Source organism: Mus caroli, unplaced genomic scaffold, assembly GCF_978045245.1.
Source record: "Mus caroli unplaced genomic scaffold, Mus_caroli_1 scaffold_8, whole genome shotgun sequence".
In the NCBI taxonomy this organism is placed as follows: Eukaryota; Metazoa; Chordata; class Mammalia; order Rodentia; family Muridae; genus Mus; species Mus caroli.
The window spans coordinates 6,905,001-6,929,649 of record NW_028227263.1 but is presented as its reverse complement, the minus strand read 5'-3'; the positions used below and the strand labels follow the sequence as shown (position 1 = coordinate 6,929,649).

General features: G+C 48.1%; 1 long non-coding RNA gene across 1 annotated transcript in view; it reads right to left on the bottom strand.

Moving 5' to 3' along the window:
* Positions 1-853: 853 nt before the first annotated feature.
* Positions 854-24,649, bottom strand: part of LOC147002837 (uncharacterized) — a 31,647-nt gene continuing 7,851 nt past the window's right edge. Inside the window, exons 4-5 of the long non-coding RNA XR_015048058.1 lie at positions 2,722-2,833; positions 854-932 (exon numbers count right to left, since the gene is read on the bottom strand). This is a non-coding gene — a long non-coding RNA (uncharacterized LOC147002837). The remainder of the gene's footprint in view (positions 933-2,721; positions 2,834-24,649) is intronic.

The following is a 24,649-nucleotide window of genomic DNA, read 5'->3' as shown; positions in this document are numbered from 1 at the left end:
TCCTCACTAGAGCTCAGGGACTCCTCATGACCCTGGCCACCATGGTTTTTGCCATCCCTTTACTGCATGCAACTATGAAGAAATGGGGAGCTCTGCCTTCTGCCTTCTTCTTGCTCCCCTCTAAGCCATCCATCTTCAGAAGTCAACAGACGATTGCATAATAAAGAGGAAGATATACAGTTGGCAGAGAACTGGCATGCTTAAATCCCTAGCTCCAGCATCATTAATGCCAGACTTAGAAGAAGAACATGCTAAATGGGAGTTTTATTTAGAGCATGAAATGCAGGGCTTAATCTTGCACGTCTTTAAGTGATTTCTAGAAGAAAGGAAGAGCAGAGAGTCTCCGCCCCGTCTGTAGCCAACAGTTTGCTGTAGGTGGGGCTCAGTGAATGCCTTATCCTCTGGGTCAGCATTCACACACCAGCACAGAGACCTTCAGAGAGCTGCAGCCTTTTCACTCACAGTGCAACTTGAAAGGACACCGGGCATGGACTCTGGCATTTTCATAAAGAGCTGCAACAAACAGGCTGAAGGTGAAGTTCAGCCACTGGCCCTGGAACACCCAGGAGCTGCATAGGACTTCTTTTCTTAGAAACAGAGCCAGGCCTGGCACCCTGCTTCCCTCTATCTGTGCCCTGGTACTGAAGGTCTGAGTCAATGCCTGGGGTGTCCCACCTGCAGAATCTCAGGGCCAGAAGACCTTCCAGGGTCCCTTGAGAAGTTTCTTCCTCAAAAAATGTTCATTGCTAACAGGAGGTGCAGGGCCAGCTGACCTCTGTGAGCCTTTCTGCTCCCTGAATCTGTAGAGGAATAGTATCTGACCTTAAAGTTCTTTGCTGGAACTGCTGGAGGTGTCAGAACCTGGGGGTGGGGGATGGTCATCAGCATGCAGAGTGAGATTGCCCCATTCTCCTCACTAGGAAACCACAGATCTGTAAATGGTAAACAGAAAGAGAAAACACACATGTAAAGACAAATGAAGCCAGCCAGGCTCTGAAATGAAGCTCAAGAACTTTCACAACAGGACTGGGTGGCCATAAAACACAGGGGACATTGTGGGGAGGGCGCCCTGTTCCATGAAAGATGGGGCCATGCTTCTGTGGACTTGAATGACGAGCTAGAAAGCTCACTAAGCAGATAAAAGCCACAGGTTTATCTCTTTGATGCTGTTTGAAATCTGATTTCAAACTGAGCTGCACATTCACCTGTCAACAAAGGCCTTTGCCAGACTATACTACTAATTTTTGCTCCAGGAAATAGAAATCCTTCATATTTTGTCCTGGATTTGGTCCTGTCATTCTGCCTTGGCTGTGGTGACGAGCCACATATAGGATGCTTAAATACCAGGCACTTGTTCCTAACTGCTCTGGAGCCTGGTAAGTCCAAAACCAAGGTACCTGGAAGTTAATTGTCACTCTGGGCACTCTATCTCCTGATTTATAGGTCCCCAGCTTCCCACTGTATGCCACTGACCTCTTGTGGGGGTGGGAGGAGATGTTTCCTGGTGGATCTTTCCTTAAGAACACACAGTGAGTGTGTTTCCTGAACTCATCTAGCCTTAGTTACCACTCAGGCCCTGCCTAATCCCATCACATTGGCCTTTGGACAGTTGTGTTCTTGATGTTTATCTGTCTGTCTGTCTGTCTGTCTGTCTGTCTGTCTGTCTGTCTGTTTGTTCTTTGCTGTGAAAAGACAAAAATCACTGCTCTTGTGGAGCGAGAAACCCACTCTTTCCTGTTTAACTTCTTTTGGGTGCATGTTTGGTCCCGGGGAGTAGCACACATCTATGTGCAGAGATCCAGGAAGACTCATGAAAAGGTCTGGGGTGATTCAGTGATAGTGTACAGGGCTTCAAAAGGTCCTAGCTCGGTCCACAGCATTGTAAAGAAAATCAAGTGAATGTGTGAGTGAATGGATGAGTGAGTGGGTAGATGGAAATGTACATAGGTAGGTGGCTTAGAGGGTAGGTGAATGGGTGTGTGGGTAGGTAGGAAGATGGATAAGTAGGTGTAGGGTAGGTGTATGAGTAGGTTAGTGGGTATATAGGTAAGTAGATGAGTAGATGGGTAGGTAGGTGGATAGGTACATGGATGAGAAGGTGGGTGAATAGTTAGACTGATGGGAGGGTGAGTACATGGTTAGTGGGGGGATAGATGGCTATGAGGATGGGTGGGTGAGCAAAAGATGTATTTGTAGCTAGATGGGTGAGAAAGTAGATGAGTGGGTAGGTAGAGTGATGGATGGATAATGGATGGGTAAATGGATGGGTGGGTGGATGGATGGGTGAGTGTTTAGATGAGTGAGTGAGTGGGTGGATAGATGGGTGAGTGGGTGGGTGAATGGATAGATGGGTGGGTGGATGGATGGGTGGGTGGGTGGGTAGATGGATGGATGGATGGATGGGTGGGTGTTTAGATGGGTGAGTGAGTGGATGGATAGATGGGTGAGTGAGTGGGTGGATAGATGGATGAGTGGGTGGGTGGATGGATAGATGGGTGGGTAGATGGATGGGTGGATGAGTGGATGGATGGATGGATGGATGGATGGATATAATTTTCATATTCATCTCACTGTAGTCTCACACAGAATACCAGCAAAGTTCACAGCTGCTCTAAATACCCACCTTTTCTTACCCAAAAAAAACTGAAGCATGACTGTGGACTTGGTCCTTAACCTAAGGATCTTACCAAAATCTAGCCCCCATGGACCCCAGGCTCTTACTTGTCAACATGAAGTATCCCACCACAGCCCAAGTCACATGCAGCTGTCATCTGTGAGATCACCATAACACTTCCACCAGCCGTGCTCCACGTGACTTTATGGATACTGGCATCTTTCGGAGGAAACAGAAGTCTTCTTAGAGCCATAGTGCCAGCATCTGTCTCTGCTTTGCACACTCGTTCCTGGCCAAGCACAGCCCCAGTCTGCCAGGCTTCCAGACAGCAAGATGCACAATGCACATGGCTGTATCAGCTGTCTGAAGCTAATCGCGGTAGTTTGTTTGACACTAATAGAAATGAGAGATTGCTGGTCGCTGCTGACCCCTCACTTATCCTGGTGATTAATTGGCACTTTTCTGTCTAAGAACATCCAGACTCTCCCTCAGGTACCCACGACCCCACCAAACGTTGCCAGGCTCCTTGGGCTTACCAGCTTATTACCCTAACGTTTAGGGGCTACAAACACCCATGCTCTGCAATCTGTCCTGTCTGTGGTAGGCGACCGCAGGTGGAGGTCCCACTTTAATCTTCCCTTGCAATTCTCACAGCCTCGAAGCAGCATAGTCACAGTGAGGAGCCTGGGACTTCCTTATGTAGGTCATGGCACCAACCCACTAAACTTAAAGTCTCCCTTACTGGCAAGGTGGTCTTCCAATAAAGAGCTTTGTGTTCCTACAGTGACGCTAATCTCCTCCTCTAAGAGGCCTCCTTTGCTGAAAAACAGGAAAGGCACAGAAAGCCTGTGCAGACATTCAGCTGCTTGAGGGTCATCTAGGAGCTAAGCTGAGATGCCCTGGGAGGGAAGAAGCTTTGCAGGAAGTGATATATTTGTTCTGTGTGAGTCCTACCTCAGGCTAGGTACATCTAAACAAATACTCATACCCTAGGCCATACCCCACTCACACAGAGATACATATATACATGCACATTCATGCACACACACACACACACACACACACATACACACACACTGGTGCATTCACACACTCCCGTGTACCACCAAGAACTCACTCAGACAATGTGACCTAGTCCAATGAGGTCTGGCCACCTATTGCAAGACCTTTTCCACCCACAAGGAAGCAGGCTATCTACTGCAGGGACAGAAGCTCAGTGGAAGACAGTACCCAGTACTGAGTTCTTTGTCCCTTAACATGAGCACATTGTAGGGCTAGGATGTAGCTCAGTTAGTACAGTGCGAGCCTAACATTCTTGCAGCCCTGGGTTCTATCCCAGCATCACAGAAAACCAGGCACGTTAACACATGTCTGCGATGGTAGGTGGAGGCAGGAAAATTGGTTTAAGATCTTATTCAGCTATGTACTGAGTTTGAAGTCATCCCGAGATAACGTCCTGTCTCCAAAAACAAAAAGAAAAAAATGACAAGTACAGGCACACACACACACACACACACACAAACACATGAGGCTGAATGATATTAGTTGATTTTACCCATGCTGGCTGACACCCAGGTTATAAAGTTATACATAGTTTTTCAGGACAGCACATAGTAGGGATATAACAGGTTCCAAGCCAGCCTAAGCTACATGAGATCCTACCATTCCCCCCACCCAAAAAAGCAAAATGGGCAGCCATAAAATAAATAACAAAGCCTCACACAGCTTCTTCCCTAGCCTGAAGGAATCGATTGCTATGGGAACTGACCTCCTTGTGGAAACTAGTAGAAAGCCCAATTAAATATATGAAATAACAGCTCTCAAAGTACTGGACAACAGGTATCAAATCAATGTGATCCTGGGAAGAAGGAAAGTTGCAATGGGGGGCCCTGCAGTTCCTCAGCTCACAGCCCAGGGGCTGTTCTAGGGAGCAGAGCCAAGGGAGCTCACACAAGTCCAGCCATCTGGCTTTAAAGAGGCAGAGCAGACAGAGCGTAGGGTAGAGCATCAGGAGTGCAGCCAGCCGAATGTGCATGTAGCTCCCCCTGAGTGTGAAAATCCACCAGATCACCAGCAACTCCCATGGGAGTGGGATGGGTGGTGTGCCCATTAGAACAGGGCCTCAGGTGCACGGGGTATGGAGCAAACAGTGTAGTACACATGACAAGAATTAAAAACGAACTCCAGCAATGAGAATCTGAAAGAGCTATTATAAATATCACAAGTTAATTGCCATAGTTGTAAAGTAGAAACACAAGAAGTTGAAGATGAGAGCTAGAAACTTCAGGGCGGGGAACATCACTCTGCCGTGCCAACCAGGAGGAGGATGGAGGCAGTAAATGCTCTGGGAACTGCCCCCCAATCTGTGTCCTGCTCCTCACAGATTATCTAGGGGACCGGCAGACCACACCTGGTGTGGGGCACACTTGGCCAGCATGTCGACCATGTCCTCCCACCTAAGGCTGCCCACTGGCACAGCCCTTAGCCCGCCATTACAGCTGTTCTCATTCAACAGTTACTTGGGACTATAACCTTTCCCATTTGCTTCCTGCATATGCTGAGATCCAGTCTCCCAAACCAAGTCACCCAGCCTTGCCTGTGGCCATGGCTCTGCCTGGCTCTCCTAGCCTTCTAGCCAAATACTGCCTGTGGAGGCCATGTCTGTGCCTTCCAGGGATCCTCCATCCACCACTTAGGACCTCAACCCTGCAACCCTGTGTATGAAATAATACATCCTCACTCACTATTTTAAAAGCAGGATGAACTTAGGCAAGAGGAAGGAGGGGGCTATAGACTCTGAAGGGATCCATGGTAGTCAGCCTCTTGCAGCTGTCCCGCCCTAGCGACCATGGCATCAGTGAATCAGTGAACGCAGATGCCAAGCCCTCCGTGGAAGCTTCATTGCTACTGCAGCTAGCTGCCAGCAGGGCCTGCTAAAAGAAGTGAACCACCTAAAGAACCCTCAGGTGGGTCCCAACACTTGTAAATATTTAGGGCTTTTCTCACTCTTTGAAATCTCAACATAGACATGGGAACTGTTACTGAGCAAGATAAAGTTAGTCACCAGTACACTGTCCGTAGGGACCTGGACACTGACCTCTGTAACGCCACCTAGACAACAGGAGCAGGGGAACATGGCAAGTGACAAGAGAAAGCCAGGTCCCAAAGAGGGGCAGCCACAGAGCACACAAAGATAGGCCCCAAACAAGGCCCACCAGCCACGAGCCAGAGCCAGGCTGCCCCACCAGAACGCAGAGGCAAAATTAGAAAGTCACCTGCCATCTTGTGCTGAGAGCCCAGCACATTCCTCTGTCAGCTAGAAATTTCAACATTGTTTTTCAACATTATTCTTATGGTTTCTGATTAAAATGGTTGTAGTTACTGTGTGCACGATTTCAAATCTTTCACCTGAGGAGGAGAATGTTTGTTTGTATGTTTGCTTGTTTGTTTGTTTTCCTTAAAGGGAGAGACGCTAGTACTGATAAAATAGAAGGAAGCCAGGGAACCCAGTGCTCAGGGGCTGACCACACAGTGCTCTTGGGACCGGTTAGCTCGGTCTTACTGTAGGTGTCCAGGGAGGAGGGAGGGGAGGAGGTTGGGCCAAGGAAGGAGGAAGGGGTACTATGCGGAACAGTGCACTGAGAAATGCAAAATCTCATTTGCAAACAAGATTCAGTGCTGCATAGAAGCATGTGTGTTGTGCGTGCTTTAGGATGCTGCTTCAAAACGTGTGTTGTCGGTACTACAGGGTGCTGCTTTTGAAAAATCAGGAGACATATTACACACTGTGAAAAAATGTCTTTAGAGCTAAGGCTGAGTGAATTCATGAGGACCACAAGAAACAGAGACTCAGAGCTTCAAAGGCGCGTGAGAGCAGCTTGCCTGTTGGCTGTTTAGCTGGGTGGTGCTTTATTCTCCTAATGTTCAGTGGTTTCTGAATGTTCCTTTGCTTTTGAGTGAAAGAAATATCACGGTCCTTAGCTCATTCTTGCTCATTTGTGATCAGGAGCATCCTAAGTGACCAGCAGGCATCTGCAGATCTTGGATGTTAAACAGTCGCTCTGTTTCCTTGCCTAGAGTACGCTCATTCCAGCCAAGGCTTGTCTCAGCCAGCCCTGGCCTTCAGAACTCCATTGCCTAAACAAAGATATTAAGCTATTAAAATGCAATGAGTAACAGTCGGGGATCATTTAGCCAATTCTGTGATTCAAGGACCTGTGGCCAGTTCCTGAGCCAGTGACAGGCAGAGCCGCAGCTCCAGCTGGGAGACTGCCCAGTGTCTGAGCTCTTCCGTAGATGTTGTCTACACTGCATTGTCTTCTCCACCCCAACACAGAGAAAAGGAAGGCTATGATGCACACAAAGTAGGGGACTGTCTAAGACACCTGCAGCTCTAGAAGACAGAACAGCTCCGAAGCTAGAATCACTCCAAGAGCAAAGTAACTTAGGTGCACAGGTTACTAAATCTTCTGGCTGTGGCCCCGACGCTAGTGAGCAAGTAGTGGGGGGCTTGTGGCAAAATGGCCAGCTCAGCCAGCTGGCTGTGTTTAGAAGATGCCTGTTTAAAATGTAAAAACTGATTCCTTCGTCTCCGTGCAAATCCTCCTCCTTAAGAGCATATCACAGGAAGAGTAGCCTCCAGCTTCATCGAGGGACGTTCTAGTGTTCAGATGCCAATTCTGCAGGCCTGGATGTGTTTGCATTGTGTCTAAAAACAACCTGAGTCCTCAGAAGTCAGAAGCTGCACACTTCTGTTTCCTGTCCTCTGTACCCCACTGTCCATCTGTGACAGCTGAAAGGAAGCAACAGCTAAAAGGTCTCTCCCCAGGCCTGGGGCTCTGTGTCCAGAGATGTCACAGCTATGGGGGTTTGGACTCTAGTGCTTGCTCTGGACCAGATCCTGTGTCCATTGATTGGTGACCTAGGGCACTGATAGATGGTCCTGGTCAGTGGAATCTACTCCTGTGGGCCAATCCAGAGAGGTAAGGATGAGCAAAGGGTGGACAGGCATGGAAAGACCTGCCTTGTAAGGGGACTGAAAGTGGGGGGCGAAATAGAGACAGAGGAGACTATCTCAGGTTTGCTCACATGACAGGCTTGGGTATAGGAAGAGGGGATCAGAAGCGGCTGCCCTCTGGATTGTGATAGAGCCAAATGCAGAGTGGGAAGCCAGAACAAGAGAGAACTAACTGCCTCTAGGGATGCAAGGTACCCTACTGTTCAGGCACCTGAACCTGTGACAGCATCCCCTGAAATGTGGCCAAGGGGATCCTGAACTCAGCTCTAGGCAGCATTGGAGAAATTGCTACCACTGAGAAGTGCTAGATAGGAAGATAGGAAAGAGTTGGGCCAGAAGGCTGAGCTGGACTCCGGTGACTGGGCTCAATTTTCCACCTAATTTCCCCCAAGCTGTCTAGGTGTTCCATCACTGTGCCCATGAGCATGGTGTTTCTCTCCCACTTGGTGGCATTGTCTTTTCTATCTCCTGTCTTATCACATTGGCTACAGTACACAGCCACTGTCTACTGTTTGATGAAAACTATGCAGGCTGCCAATTAGCTAAGGGGACAGGATTTGTGAAGAGACACTGGAGGCTGGTACAGTAGTCACAAAGTCCTTCTGAAATTTAGATAGTCTGGGCATGGGATAGGACGATGCCAAGAGGGAGGGGCAGGGACAGTTCTGAGCAGATCTAGAGATATCCCCACCTGGGCATATGCAGCCCCAAATCCTTACAGACACCCAAAGGTAGAGTAGAGCACAAGAGCTAATGGGCCCCCAGCCAAGAGGAAACACCGTGTTCTAGCCACGATTAAACTACTGTCAGTTTGCTCATGTGAAAAATGTGAGAAGTGAGATTAATTAGGATTCTCAATTTACTATCAGATCTCCAAGAATATGGACTCAAATTAAATTAACAGCTGTTTTAATTTTCTCCTATACCTCCACGGTCTGATTCTTAATCACACTACATCCCAACTCTTATCATAATTGAATTATACAGAATTGCAGCTCACTCGGCAAGCCTGTGTGTACTGACTCTTCTGCACCAGAGCCCTGCAACCCACACCTCCTTCTCTAGTGGCCAGATGTACATGATCCATCATGGTAGCCCAAGTCAGCTGCAGCTCTGTGGCCAGGCAGGGCAACAAGAGACAAACCTTTATATAGTATATTGGATTACATTTAGGTGTCTACAGGTGGCCAGTGGCTGTGTCCCTGCACATCACAGACCTGAGATCTGCCTGCTCAGGGTGTGACCATGAATAACACCTACTTTAACAGGGTTTCCTAAAGGAACAGAATGAATAGGATGGAGAGAGGAGGGGCAGGGGTTATCAGATTGGCTTACAAGATACAGTCTGAGTAACCCCACAGTGGCTGCCTCACCTTGGAAAGGCTGAGAGAGCAGTATTTGTTCAGTCTATGAGGCTGGATGTCTTAGCCATTCCAATCTGGTGCCAAAAACCTGAAGGATTCCTGGAGAGCTGTTGATCTTCTATGCTAGAATCCCAGAGAAGTGGGTTCTAATCTCAGTGAAGAGGATGCCTCAGCAATAGGGTGGATGGGCTAGCCAGTGAGAGTGAGGAGAAACAGGCAAAAAGAGGTTTTCTTCTTCTGTGTCCTTGTATCTGGGCTGCAATCTAAAGATGCTACCAGGATTTAGGGTGTGTCCTCCTGCTCCCATCAATCTGAGTAAGATAGTCCCTCACAGCAGTGCCCAGCAGCTTGGGTTTTAGTTCATTCCAAATGCAGTCAAGTTGACAGCCAAGACCAGTTGTCATAGTACCTGAGTCACTACAGTGGGTATCTGCTACAGTCTTAACCTGGAATGTTCCCCGCAGAAGAAAGCTGCTTGCTCTGTCCCTTTTTGTCCCTCCCCCCTACTATTTCCATTGAAAAGTGGCATGCTGTAGCCCTGCCCACTCTGAGAACACTCTTCATGGACCCAGGAAGTCCTGGCTAGTGTCCCTAAGAATAGCCAGTCTTGAACCCAATCTGGCTTCACACTCCCCTTCTCACCAGCTGCAAGACACCTCAGACATGTCCTGCTCTTTGGCCTCCCTCCCTCCCTGGTCACTGCTGGCCTTAAGCTATCTCCAGACTGGAACATCTGTCCTCTTATGCCCCAACTTCTTATGCTGTTTGAGACTTTGGCTAGCCCCACCCATTCCTCCTTCCACTACACATCTCTCTATACTGTGGTTTGTGCAGCCCTCTATGGCTGGTGGCTGACCCCCATTTTTGTGTTATTTTCTGGCCGGACTGCCTGTCTTCCCACTGTAAGACTGTGGGGAGCTGCAGACCGGGAGCCAATTAGCTCATCTCTTAGGATGCATGCTGTGATGGAGTCATGGAGTGTCCCTCTTCCCTACACAACCTTCCTGCCAAGGAGGCAGGAACAAGGCCCTCCGTTCTTTTCAGAAGCCCTGGCAAGGACAGCAGCATCCATACCTGCCTGCTCTTATGCATCTTGGGTATTCTCTTGTCTCAGTTCTAGATAGTCATGTTCTCGGGCTATCCTGGTCCTGGAGTGACAAAGTGGCCTGGCCCCTGGGGCACCTGGATGCTGGCCTGTTTCTGCCTTTTTGGAGAAGATTCAATTTATATTTCAAACGTCTTCCCAGGACAAGTCAGATCTCACTTGCTAAGGATGGCACCAGAGGTTTGGGAAACATCAGAAGTTGTCAACCACGCCCCATTCGGTATGCACATCTTTGCAGCTATAATGGACTAGACTAAAGACAGGCACCCTCAGATTCCTATCAGCTCCTCATGACAGTGTGCTTTCCCTCAAACATCGACCAGGCCTCTTCATAAGTCCTGGCAGAGGAGCCCTGGGGACCATGCTCAGGTGTCACAAAGAATCTCCCGCAAATCAGCCCACAGTTGTGATCTAAAGAGAAGGTCAGTAGAGGGAGCATCATCCCCGGATTGAGCTGTCTTCTAGTACCCTTCCCTCCCTGAGCCAAAGGCTTCCTGCCCTGCCCTGTGGGCTGGCTCTACAGGAACAGAGTTTAGGAGATTTTCAGGAAACAAAATGAGGGGGCATAGCATAACAACAGGTCTGTACCTGTGTCTGGGCACCGAATCTCACAGCCTTACGTCAGCTTGTTAGCTTTGGTTATGAATCTCAGCCACGGAGTTTCCCAGAAGCCTGAAGGATTTAGCATACATAGGCTGACTACTTCTCTTGCTGCTATAACAAAATGCCTGATAACAAGCAGCTTATTCTGGCTTACAGTTTAAGGGAGTACAGTGTGTCACTAGAGGGAAGGCCTGGCTGGAGGAGCAGGAAGCTGCATTCATACCCAGGAAGGAAAGAGCAAACACAGGATAAGAACCCAGCTACAAAACCTCCAGTCCCCCACCCAGACCATACACATACTCCCCCCACCCAGTGACTCACTTCCTTCAGCATGGCTCCAACTCTTAGTCACAGTCTTCCCAAACAGTGCCATCACTGGGGCACCAATATTGAAAACTTAAGCTTGTGGGGAAATATTTCACACTGGATGGCTTGGGCTGGCCACTGGCATGCACAGAAATTCCAATCTTTTTCTTGGGAGGGCTGAATCATTTCAGGATGAAATTGTTTTTATTTTTCCTCTGGGACTTCTAGTCCTGCTCATGACAAAAAAAAAAAAAAAAAAAAAAAATCTGACTAGAGCAGTGGTTCTCAACCTGTGGGTCGAGACCCCTTTGGAGGTCAAATAAACCCTTTCAAAGGACTTGCATATCAGTTTTCCTGTGAGTCAGATATTTACATTATGATTTATAACAGTAGCACAATTACAGTTATAAAATAGCAACAAAATCATTTCATGGTTGGGGGTCACCACAACATGAGGAATTGTATTAAAGGGCTACAGCATTAGATAGGTTGAGAATCACTGGATTAGAGGCAGAAACATGGCAAAGGTCCTGGCATCACCATGGCAACATTGGTGCCAGGTTAAAAGATGCCTCCCAACCAGTCCTGTGGTTCATGTGCCAGCTACTGTAGACTTCCCTGGACAGGCTCCACCCATCTGCTGAGGCTGGACCTGGTATCAGATTCTAATAGCTATCAGTCACACCCTATGCCTGGAGATAGGACAATCTCTGAGCAGTAAGTGGTATTCTATAGGGTGCTGCATCGTTTGGGCTCCAGAAGTCACCTAAGCCTGCCTTCTCTCTGGCTTTCTGCAGCACATCCTTGGGAAACACTAGCATCCATGTCTTCAGGAAAAACCAAACACAGATGAGCACTTTCTGGGCTGTGTACCACAACCCACTGGTGGGGCCTCCATAGAGAACAGTGGTAGTGGGTTTTCATGCAGATGTGTTCATCAGTATATCTGAGCCAAAGACGAGGCAGCGACATGCACTGGAACGAAGCCAGCTGCTGTATCAAGCTATCAAAGCCACCAAGCCCCATGAAGACCCAGTCACAACCATTAGGACTGTCAGGGTCAGACATCAGTCCGCTATAAAAGCACACTGCCCTGACCAAGGGGACAGCTCTGCAACCCTGCAATTGGATGTTCCCAATCTAAGACCGAATTCTTAGTCTCCCACCTGACCCACAGGCAGGACATGCCTGATGCTATTCTTGTTGACCACACAAAGTCGCCTCCCAAGGGAAAGGAACGGACTGCATACAGCACCCCAGGGCTTTGAGATACTTTAAAGACTGAACCCAACTCTGCTATTTCGGAATCCTCCCTCCAACTCCTCTCCAGTAGGAACGAGGACTCAAGACACTAGAGACTGTTGTTCCAAGCACACCCTCTAATGAATATAGATTAAAAATGGTAATAAACATTGAACAAATAATAGACACAATTGCCTTTTAAAATAAACTCGTATGTTTGATACTCACGGCACGCTTTGGGGATTTGTGTAATTTTCATGTCTCTCTCACCTCTACCAGTGTTTGGCTTTCTCATTAGATTCTTATTTGGACAAAACAACAGAGAATTTCGATGTATGAATCATCACGGAGACACTTGTAAACAGTTATCCTAAACCAGTCCTAAGGCTTCCCTCATGCCAGCTCCCGGCAGGCAGGCTCTTACAGATTTCAGATTACATAGAAAAATAGATTTGTCCAAACATCATGTTCCACTATGAGCTTGTCACCTCTGACCTGCGGCCTCATGAGCTAGAGAGCAAACAGGCAGTGTACCTACCTACCCCTCCCTCTTCCATATGTCTCTACTCTCCCCACTTGCCTTTCTGTAAAAGCAACTTTTACTCTCCTGATGCAGTTGTCATCTCTGAGTCTTACTGCCTCAGTCTGCTAACCCAGGCCTAGTCCTGGAAGCTTCTAGCCTCTACACAATCTTATCTAGGCCTAGAATGTTTCCAGACTCCTGGACTTACTTCTGAATAAGCTCACCCTTTCCTGTTCTTTCTGATCTCTGACTGACTGGTTCAACTCAGAAGTTCTGGCTCACACTCCTCTCCCGGCTGGCTCATTCAATCTGCTCTCTCAATCTCTCTCTCTCTCTCTCTCTCTCTCTCTCTCTCTCTCTCTCTCTCTCTCTCTCTCTCTCTCTCTCTCTCTCTCTCTCCCTCTCTCCCTCTCTCCCTCTCTCCCTCTCTCCCTCTCTCCCTCTCTCCCTCTCTCCCTCTGACCCTTTGCTCTGTTTAGCCTCAAACTAACTCTAACAATCTGTTCTAATCTTCTGGGTCCTCCTCATTCTCTGACTCATTCTATCTTTACCCAGCTCTGACTTTTTCTCTCTTCAACCTGTCCCTGTAAAACTCTCCCGGTAAAACTGCCCTCTCTCCTTCTCTGCACTGCCCCTCAAGTACCTTCCCTTTTCTCTCTCTTCTCTTGAGATCTGGGAAGTTCTATTCCATCAACTCTTTCTCTGATTCATCACTTTCTACCACTCAATTAGACATCACTTTGAAACATGGGTCTGTGTTTTTTACATCTTTTACCCTACAAACAAACCCACAGTAGTGTGTGTGTGTGTGTGTGTGTGTGTGTGTGTGTGTGTGTGTGTGTAGTCTCTGTAGTGGTTCCTAGGGAGGACTTTGAATGCAGGCAGGGCAGATGTGATCCTTAAATATGGGCAAATCTCAGCCTTGCGCTGTGAACGTGTTGCCTTACATGGGTAACACAAGTACATGGGCAGAAGGAAGCTTGCAGAGTTAAGCTGTCCAAATGAGACGTCATCTCAGGTCACATAGGTAAGCTCCGCGTCACCAGAAGAGTCACTATAAAGGACAATGTGGTGATGAAAAAGAGGTCAGAGAGGTGGGACAGAGAGAAGACTGGGGAAGAGAGGGCAGGAGGAAGGAAGGAGGGAGGGAGGGAGGGAGATGGGGAGGGAGGGAGGGAGGGAGGGAGGGAGGGAGGGAGATGGGGAGGATGGGAGGGAGGGAGGGAGGGAGGGAGGGAGGGAGGGAGGGAGGGAGATGGGGAGGAAGGGAGGGAGGGAGGAAGGGAGGGAGGGAGGGAGGGAGGGAGGGAGGGAAGGAGGGAGATGGGGAGGAAGGGAGGGAGGGAGGGAGACCAAGACAAGAGACAGAAGAGAGTGTGAGAGAGACAGGGAAAGAGAGACAGGGAGTCTCTGTGGGTTTATTTGTTGGGTAAAATATGCAAGAGACACAGGAAACAGCCTACTATCCCAACAAGCCTCATCCTGGTTCTCCTCTAGGTGGGTTTCTCAAAAGTCACATGCACTTTGCCTCTGTATCTACAGTGCTGGGGACAGTGCTGCCACCAAGATGAGCACATGGTTCTGTGGAAACCTGTCTACAGACAGACCTACAGCTGTGTATGCCGGCAGACCTACTGCTCTGTATGTAGCTGGAAATGTTCTGTGTATGGTACTATATAATTTTAAGAGAGGAGGTCTCAAATTGAATATTCTTACTAGAACTAATACAATTGAGAGCAGCATTGGGAGGTGACAAATGGGTCCTTACCTGGTTCTTGTGATGAATTCAAGGGCATAAGCGTACATCCCCCCACTGGTTATATACACTAAGTACCCACACTTTGGGTGTGTTCCTTACGAATGGAGCTGTTAAGAGCACAGGGCACTTCATTCCCAGCTATTGCTCCTGTCAGACTTTAACCTCCACTTGCCTAGTGGTCATAAAGTCATTATTTCCTGCTTTCAGCTTTTGTGAGCTGCTGCTGGCCATTAGGTCTCCTCTTGGGGAGCCCACAGAGCATGTAGATAATGTTCAAATGAAAGCTCATTGCCAAGGTCACAGTGAGGCTTGTACAAATGAACACCAACCCAGTGGTGCAAACAACCAATTTTTTAAAGCTTGAGATATGTGGACCAGGGTAGAAAGGGGTCTCACTGAACTCAGAGAAAGTATGGCAGGCCTGATTCCTTTATGGACACTAAGCAAGGTGTGAGTCCTCCCTTGCTCTCCAGCCTCCAATACTTCTCAACTGTTTTGGCTCCCAGACCCTTCCTCTCCCTTTAAAGATGGTGACAATGGGTAGGTTTCCCTAACTATCCTTCAAGTCCAGCTTCAAGCTCTACGACCCTCTGAAGTCGGATGTTGAAGAACAACCTCTCTAAGCTGAGACCAACTGACCCACAATGTTGAGGGGTGACCTCAACTGACCCAAAAGCTTTTATCTCCCTTGTAAAACCAAATGGTTGCAGCTATGGGACATTCAGAGCCTCTTTGAAGACATCATTCTATAACCTCAGCTCACATTAGGACAGGCACCTTGACTCTTATAGATCTCCCTGGCTGTCCAGATACGATCTGGAGACCTGTCACAGGGGAAGCTGCCCCCCAGTGAACTCAGTTTGAGTTTTGATCTTTGTGGTCCAGCAGAGCCTCATCATCTGAGTTCATTACAGCCTAGTAAATGCAGAAGTAAAATGACTGCCGTCTGTCCTCTGGGTGAGTATTAACCACCATAAGGCCCCCAGATGCTCTCTGAAGTCTTGTTCTGTTTGTCCCTGTCCCACATGGCATTGCCCTCAGTGGGGCCAGTGGCATCCACTCTGAGAATAGGGTGCTTTCTTAAATTCTTATCACTTGTTTATTCTGATAGATTTGCTCATGAACAGAGGAGTCTGAGGCCTCTGAATCTGAAACTTTCTGCTAATGAAATTGCCCTTGACCGTTAAGTTAATGAAACTGCAGAGGGAATTGTTCAGGAGCTGGAAGAAGGCCTCCATCTTTCCTTAGTCTTTCAGATGACTCTGTTGGGACACACTCATGATGGAAGATTGAGGCTACTCTAGATGGGGGCGGAGGCTGCAAAATAGAGGTCATTTTTTTTTTTTTTGGTCTGCCGTCATATAAAATTGAAAGCATAAGAGAGTGCCAGGAGAAAGTTTTTTAAACTTTTATGAATTATTCCCACAAGGAGTCATAAGCGTTTTTCACTGTGGCCATTTCAGCTCAGCAGAGCGTCGAGCGGCCGACAGCTGCCTGGCTTTGTGATTAAAGGCTACATTCTGCTGCCCAGTCACATAGGCCTGGAAGAGGGTGGACCGTGTCCTCAGGGCCAAATCCATCCAGTTAGGAAACAGGAGAACAAAACTCAAGAACAAGCTGCGGCCCCAAGAGGAGCTGCTTCGCCCGGCCAGGCTGAGGACGGACACTTCCAAACCAGAGGCAGGTATGGACAAGGCTAAGGGTTAGGACCCCAAGTGGAATGAGCCACCACGGCTGGCATTTATACACACTTGCCTAGAGGCTCCTGTGGGCTGTCAATTTCCATCCTCAGTTCTGGTAGGCTGATATCCTGGCATCTGCCCCACTCCATAGACACCCAGCTCTGGGCGGCAGAGCTACAGGCTGTTTGGACTCTCTGTCTGGGCCACCCAGCCATGCTCAGCTGACCTAGAGAAAGCTTCCCAATACCTGGCCTCCACTACTAACATCAGTAAAAAGAGACTCGTGGAAACCACCAGGAGAGTGGCTCTGAGTTCAAAGAGGCTATGTGACGTCCCAGCCATCTGGTTAATACTTTCCGCATCCCTTAATAGCCCTAAGATCAGAAGACCCAGCACATTTACCTGCATGGCCTGTCACCACACAGAAGACCAATTTTCTCCCAGGTTCATCCAACCTAGAGGGAAACAGAGCTCGAGAGTCCAAGTCTTCCTGCATATCATTTCTTGCAGAAATGAGTGCACACACATGCTCTGCCAGGGAGCCACAGGTCTCCACACACCTCTGTGGGGGCTCAGAGGTACATTTGAGAGCTGACTGAAGACATCATGACCTCTGAGACAATCATAGCACAAATGTTAGGTTCCTTAGGTACAGTCCTGGATAGAATGTCTCCTGCTGTCCCAGCAATGTTCTCAATAGTTTTGTTTTGTTTTATCTCTGATGACCTGGTGCAGTGCATTCAACCCTTGTGTCTCCTCACCTGTCCTTCTTTGCCTACCGTTCCCCATCACATGACCCTTAAAAAGACTCTAGCAGGCCTCTGCTGAAGGCATAGCATTAGCAAGTAGAATATTTTCTTCTGTGTGAAGCATGTGCTAAAGTCTATCCTGTCCATGGAACATCTGGGTCTGATGTTCCCATGACAAAGGATTTACTTCGGCATCTGCCGTAATGTGTCCTGCAGTATCCAATGCCCTGAGGGAACTTCCCTAAACAGTGGTGATGCTTTTTCTCATACTCCGATTCCCTGTGCAGATTTCCCGTGAAGCCTGGAGTCAGGCTCCTTCATGGGAAGTGACAGTGAGGAACTGTCATGGTTTGACTCTGATATATCCCCTGGGGCTCACATATTGGAAACCCCATTGTCAGCTGATGGTTTTATGAGAAGTGCTGCAACCCTTAGATGGAGTGACCCCTTGATGGATTCATCACTTGGTGGCATTATTGAGACATAACAGAAGGACCTCTTTAGAGGAAGTGGGTCACTAGAGTGTGCCCTGGAAAGATATATCTTATTTCCCATCTCTGCCTCACCTCCTCATCACAGCTTCTATGATGTAAGAAGTTCTGCTCACATGCTCTGACCACCATGATTGCTTAGCCTCACCTCGGGTCCCAGGAGAACCAGATGTTCTGGCTAGTTTTAGGTCAACTTGACAAAAGCTGGTGTTATCTGAAAAGAGAAAATGTTAGTTGAGAAGATGCCTCCACAAGATCCGGGTGTAGGGCATTTTCTCGATTCGTGATTGTTGGGGAAGGGCCCATCTCATTGTGGGTGGTGCCATCCCTGAGCTGGTGGTCTTGGGTATCGGTGTATTTGTTTAGCTGTTTTATTAGGTTCTTATATCTACCACTCTTCCAACCCTTGTTCCACCTTAATCCCTTTCAACGCCTCCCTCATCACTAGATGGGAGAGAGAGAAGGTTAGAAGGAAAAGGAGTGAGACCTCTTTCGACTACTTCCTGCTGATTTGGGGCATTGGGTTCCTTGGGGCAAGTCCAGTCCTCGTGATGAGAATTTCCCATGTCTCCTCATCTCTCTGCTCATGATCACTTGACAAACTGTACAGTAGCGATCAGGGGCAGCAGGGCAAGCAGCACCCTCCACACACCCATTCAGGGCTGGTCCGTTTATACCCTCTCCAGAGTCCCCAGAATTAAACTATCTGATGGCAAAAATCAAGCCCCTGCTAGCACACAAGGTAAATCCTGGTCACCTGCTGTGAAGCAGCCTCTTATTCCACACCTGGGATTAAAACAAAAACACAGTCACATAACATAACTGAGTCTTTTAAGAAAGCAAAACTCCCACTACACCTGGGTTTTATAAGAAACCAGGCTGAGCAAGCTATGGAGAGCAAGCCAGTAAGCAGCACCCCTCCATGGCCTCTGCATCAGCTCCTGCCTCCAGGTCCTTGCCCTGCTTCCTAACTTCCTTGTCCTAACTTCCATCAGGGATGGACTATGGCTGCAGAAGCATGAGCCAAATAGACCCCTTTCTTCCCAACTTGCTTTTGGTCACAGGGCTTCATCATAGTAATAGTCAGCTTGACTAAGGTACTGGTTGACTTTGGACTGAAACCTCTGACAGTGTAAGCCAAACCATACTTTCCTCTCATCATTTCTCTGAGGTGTTTGTCACAACACAGAAAGGCTGACAGCTGCTAAGTTCTGGGTACCAGTGAGGTCCTACCGGGCTGCTTGTGTCTTCTCAATTCCAATACCATAGGTTCCTCTTTAACATGTCAGGATTTATATGGAAGTGTTCACAAAGAACTTTACCTTGCAGGATCCAAAAGAGCACCTGTGATCTAGAGCTGATCCCAACAACCCTAGACATGGACCCTGTCTCCCAAACAATCTACGTGCCTCTGAGAGCAGTATCACAGTTAGGGTATCATTTTTAATATCTTATCAAGTTGTGCCTTCCCTTTGGGCTGAGTCCCCCAGCTGGTCCCTCACCTCTCATAGATGTGAGTTCCCAGATCCCAGAGTACAGTACTCTCTGTTCTTACCCGCCCATGTATCCCAGAAGCAGGTAACAGATGTTCTTCAAATTTATGCATCCTTCTGTCCTCCTAGCAACACTAACACGGAAGCATCCCCTGCACCCCTGCCATCTTCTTGTCTCAACCAGATCCTGGGAAAATGCAAAAGAAACTGCCTAAGGGCTGTCTTTGCATTTTTGCCACACACACACACACACACACACACACACACACACACACACATATATATATATATATATATATATATATATATATATATATATATATACTACTTCAAAAAGTCTAAGGAACAAAAGAGGGGATGTCCTATCATGGTCTTGCACAAATTTGGACATTTTTATATACTTTTTATCCAATGTTTTTATCTTAATATTTTAATATTGGTTCTTTCATGGTTGCCGTTCGGCACTGGTGAGTACTCCTTCCAATGCCTGTGTAGTCTCCACTGCACACACAGCTAGATGTGATGTAGTTTCCATTACACCACTGTGATGTTTGGGTCTTTCCTGTCTCCTTGTTTCTATAGTACAGCCATTTTTGAGAAATCTGCTCTTCTGTATCAAATCCAACAACAATGTAGCTCCTCACTTGGGGATGATGCTCCAAGAGCTCTCAGTACCCTGAGTTGTTCATGAGGCCAGCATGAAGTCTCAAGCAGAGCCCAGAGCACCTCACTGTGGCCCCATGGCCACTTTGTGCTCCCACCCTGTGTCCTTGCCAGGCCGGAGTTACACTATGTTGTAACAGGATCCTCTCTCCCTCTCCCTCACATAGGCCTCCTTCCTTGAAGGAATTTCTCTTTCCTCCTCTGCTTTCTGATGATATCTCCACCCTATGAAAGCAGAACTAGGGCCAGTTGGGCTCTAATCAGTCCACTGTCCCTCTGTCTTCAAGACACTTAAAAATCACTACAAGCATTCTCATCCCTGCACATCTTGTAGGCAGGACACATTTTGCGTTGAAGGCTTTATGTGGGTTGATGTCCCACTCCTTCCACTGGAAGTCCTGCCAGGCTACAGGTGGCCACTTCAGTCTCTATATCCCCCACTGTAGGAATCTCAGCTAGATGCATAGGGATAAAGATGGAGCAGAGAGGAACAGAGATTGAGGGAACAACCAATTAATGACTGCCCCAACTTGGGACCCACCCTATGGGAGAGAGCCAACCTGACATTATTAATGATACACTGCTGTGCTTTCAGACAGGAACCTAGAATAACTGTCTCCTGAGAGGCTTTGTCCAGTAGCATATGGAAACAGATACAGAGACCCATAGAACTGAGCAACCTGGAGGGGTCAAGAACATCACACAAAGACCTACAGAGTCAACTAACCTGGGCCATAGGACCTCACAGAGAGGTCCTATGCATGCAGCAGCTGGACCTACCACACCCCCTCCCCCCCCACCACCCCCCACACACACATTTGTAGCAGATGTGCAACTTGGTCTTCATGTGGGTCCCCTAACAGTTGGAGCAAGGGCTGTCTCTGACCCTATTGCCTGCCACTGGAGCCCCATTCCCCTATCTAGACTTCCTGGTTGGACCTCAGTGGGAGAGGATGTGCTTAGCCCAGGGTGGGGTGATACCCAAAGCAGGCTTCCACTTCTCCTCTGAGAAGGGAAGATGATAGTAGGGGAGGTATTTGCAAGGGCAGGACTGGGAGGAGAAAAGGGAGGGTTACCATTGGGGTATAGTGTGAAGAAATAAATAAGTAAATTTTGAAGAAAAAAAAAAGCCTTCTCATCATTGAACCTTCTAGAACCCAAGCCCACCTTGTGACAGGCCTTTGCCAAAGGCACAGGGTTAAAGCTTGTTGACCTTAGAGTGTAGATTTTAAGAGGTATTTCAATATCCCCTCCCTCAGACCTTGATTCTGGGATGAAAGGCCCCTCAGTCAAAACTCAGTACCTCCTGCAACATATGGGAGTATACCACCTTGAACCAACCAGATTTCCTCTACCATGATATAAAATAACAACAGTCCCTAGGTGACCTGGGACCAGCTCAAAATACCCACAGAATCTCAGAGACGAAAATCAATGGTTGTTTTTAACTATTAAGCCTGAGGGTTTGAACAACCAGCTAGCAGTAGTGACCTAGGTTTGACCTTGGAGTCTATGAGCCCCAGTGTCAACCTCAGCCTTGAAAGCATAAGTAGACACAGGACCCAGGAATGACCATGGTGGCAGAAGCACGGGTGACCAGCACCCATGCACAGGATCATAGTAATTCAATCTCGGAGAAAGAATACATCTTTGAGAAGTCATGGGATTCTCTCCCCAGTTTCAAGGGAAACTGTGAGCCTGTGTGGAGCTGGACAGTACCAAATGAAAATGTTAGAAGAGACTAACCTCAGCCTGTGGGGACGCCCCATTCTAACATAACTGCTTACAGGTTTCCCCAAGGAAAGGTGAGAGGAACCTTCTCATCTGTAAAATCCTCTGGCTTGGGAATTAAAGTCTACTGAACTCTTGGCTCTAGACATTGCCAGCCTGTCAGCTAGGCAAAGAAACAAAGCAGCATGCCCTGAGCTTGCAAGGTCTCACTAGAGAGACTGCAGTGCCCACTGCTGCCCAGGGACTGTGAGCATCTGCTATATGAACTGAGGCTGGAGCTCAGCACTGGTGCTCAGAGCAAAACCACGGACATCAGTAAACAGAGACATTGCCTGAGCCTTCAGGGAGAGGACTGAGTCACCCTGGGAAAGAGAATCACCCTTGAGTACAGGGGATAAAAAAAAAATGAGCCAGACTTGGAGGATAAAGCAGGAACTTAGGGCTCAGTAAGAGCAGGCACGGTGCCTACACAGGTGTGCTTGGAGGAGCTAGGCATGGCCGGATTCTTTCCTTGGAAAGAGTGCATATGAGTCCGTGATTGGGGGGTTGGGGGGAGTCATGGCAGAGAATACCTGAGAAGCCATGGTTGGCAGGAAAGAAATCAGAAGCCTTTGATGTGGAAGCAGATGAAAGGGAGGAGGGAGGGTTGTGTGGGATGGAGTGTAAGGCGGACAAAACACCTGGTCTGTGAGCTTCAGCAGCCAGATGGGTGCTTGCCACATGTGGGCTCTTGCTGTGCCCCCAAAGCCCATCTGTGGACCTTGAGCTTACTGGAAGAGGGTTTCTGAAACCTTGGCTGCCAGGAGTTTGTGAACAAGTGGCACAGTAGAACACTGAGAACACACAATCAAATGCCTCTATTGCAAGGACCAAAAAATATGCAAACTTGAGGTAGGAGGCGTCTATTAGGCGTTGATTTCCAAAGCATTTGGCAAGCAGCTCATAATTTTACACAGCTGCTGTAATAACATGGTTAGCTGACTTGTACTAGACGCTGGTAGGAAATATTTCAGAAATGGTGTTCTCCTCCAATTTCCAAGCACGACATATGCCTGGCATGGAACCACCCAGTGACATACCCAGCGATTAGAGAGTGACAACCCTCCCATTATCACAGGAGTTACAGTCCACATGATTGGACTATCTTGAGCCAAGTAGTACTGGGAAATATGTATAGAATTTGTTCTTTAAGACAAGGAGTACAAATACACCCAATCATTTGCCACTGTCCGTATGGGTCAGAATCATGTCTAATATTAGTAGATGATAAATGAGCTGGCAAATTGAAAGTTATTGCTAGAAAAAAAATCCCTGATGCAAAGTGGGTAATGTCAAAGTAAACAGTACCATCCACATCCGTGCTGCCAATTCTAGAAATAAAATAATTACACTCTTCCTAAATCGTGATGCTCAGGAAAGGCAAATGAGTGCTCCTCACAGCCGCTCTGCACCCACCCTCTAGTAAGCCAGGCTGAGCGGGGCTGGGATCCGGGCACCTGCTTCCCAGTAGCAGTTGTGGAGCTATGCATGACACATGGTGACAGGCCAGGCTTGAAAAGAATCTGTCTTTACTTCATAGCCGGCGGTTGCTTTGGAAACTCTGTGCCTTTGTTTGTTGTCAGGGATGTGTTCATAAGCACGCGCATCCCTATCCAGGTAATCTGCCCAGCCCAAAGTAGAGCCAGTTTCCCCAGCTCACTGCTACAGACTTAAAATGTAATGATGTGCATCACACCATAGACACTCAGAAAGAGGGGAGGAGGGGTGTACACACACCACACACCTCATACACACATCACACACACACACACACACACACACACACACACACCAGCTAGTGCTCAGGCAGCCATCTTGCCAGCAGTAGCTTCACTGTCAAACTAAACTTGTGAGGGGGAACTGGGAATTGTATAAATCAGACTTTCCTCAGTGAGAGAGGTGAACTGGGCAAGTGAATAAAGCAGAGATTTTCCCCTAGAACTTCAGGGTGTTCTGTTGGGAAACATCAGGAATAGTCGGGGGTAAGGGGGTAGATAGACAGCACAGGGGACACAGGGGGTTCGGCACTGAACCATAGCTCCTACACTCAAAGAGACCACCTGAGCCACTCACAAAAGAGACAAAACAAGTGGCCCAAAGATACCCCAGTGAGCACAGCCATACACAGTCCTAGAAGGAGGCCTCTGAATAAAAAAGTCAGCAGCAGGATATAGGAACCCCATGTCCCATCCTGTCCCTGGCTTCAGGGGCCACCTCCCTCAGAGAGACTTGGTTCTCCCAAGGACTCAGAACTCCACAGTCTACAGTTGCTGCAGTGCCTAGCCTGTTCCTGAGATTCCAGTGATGTAGTAGTGCCCCGTGGCTGAGGACAGTGTGACCTGCACTCTCTACACCCCATGAATCCACACATCAACCTCATCGGTAGGTAGGTAGGTAGGTAGGTAGGTAGGTAGGTAGGTAGGTAGGTAAGTAGGTAGGTATACGATAATCCCTGTGTAGAAGATAAGGAAATCAAGGCATGGAGCACCATGGAGACTGAAACTGTACACCCCGAGCTCCTGGATTCTACACTTTCATACCACTGTTTATCATCAAAGGAAGTCAGGACAGGAACTCAAACAGGGCAGGAACCTGGAGGCAGGAGCCGATGAAAAGACCATGGCAGAGAGTGGGTGCGTGCTGCTCATTCTCCTGCTTCTGCTGTTTGCTCAACCTTCTTTCCCATAGAACTCAGGACTACCAACCCAGGGATGGGGCCAGCCAGCATGGACTGGCCCTCCTCCAACAATCACTAACTAAGAAAATGCCTTACAGCCAGCTGTGTCTTATGGATGCATCTTCTCAGCTTAGTTTCCCTACTTTCAGATAACTGTATGTTTATCTGTCAAGTTCATGTGTCAAGTTGACGGGAGACTCACCAGCACACATGCCAAGGCTAGAAGCTCTGCCTCGCTCCACCTTACAGCAAGCTTGAGCTGTTTCATGTCTCCCTTTGATGCCAGGATCCACTTGGATTTCCCTTTTGTATAAGCATCAGATGTAAATCAAGGTTTACCTTTTACCTGTGGGCATCCACTTGCTCCAAGCCCGCTTGTAGAGGAGGAACCTTCCTCTGCTGGACAGTATTCATGCATGCATCAGACATCAGGACAGATTCCTGCTGGTCCTTTGTGGGTCCTCAGTTCTGTTCCATTGACCTGTGTGTCTACTCCTTCCCCAAGCACCGTGTCTGGATACCGCAGCAACAGAAAGTCACGGCACTGTAAGCCGTGATTCCTCCCACCTTAACCTTTTTCAAAACTATTCT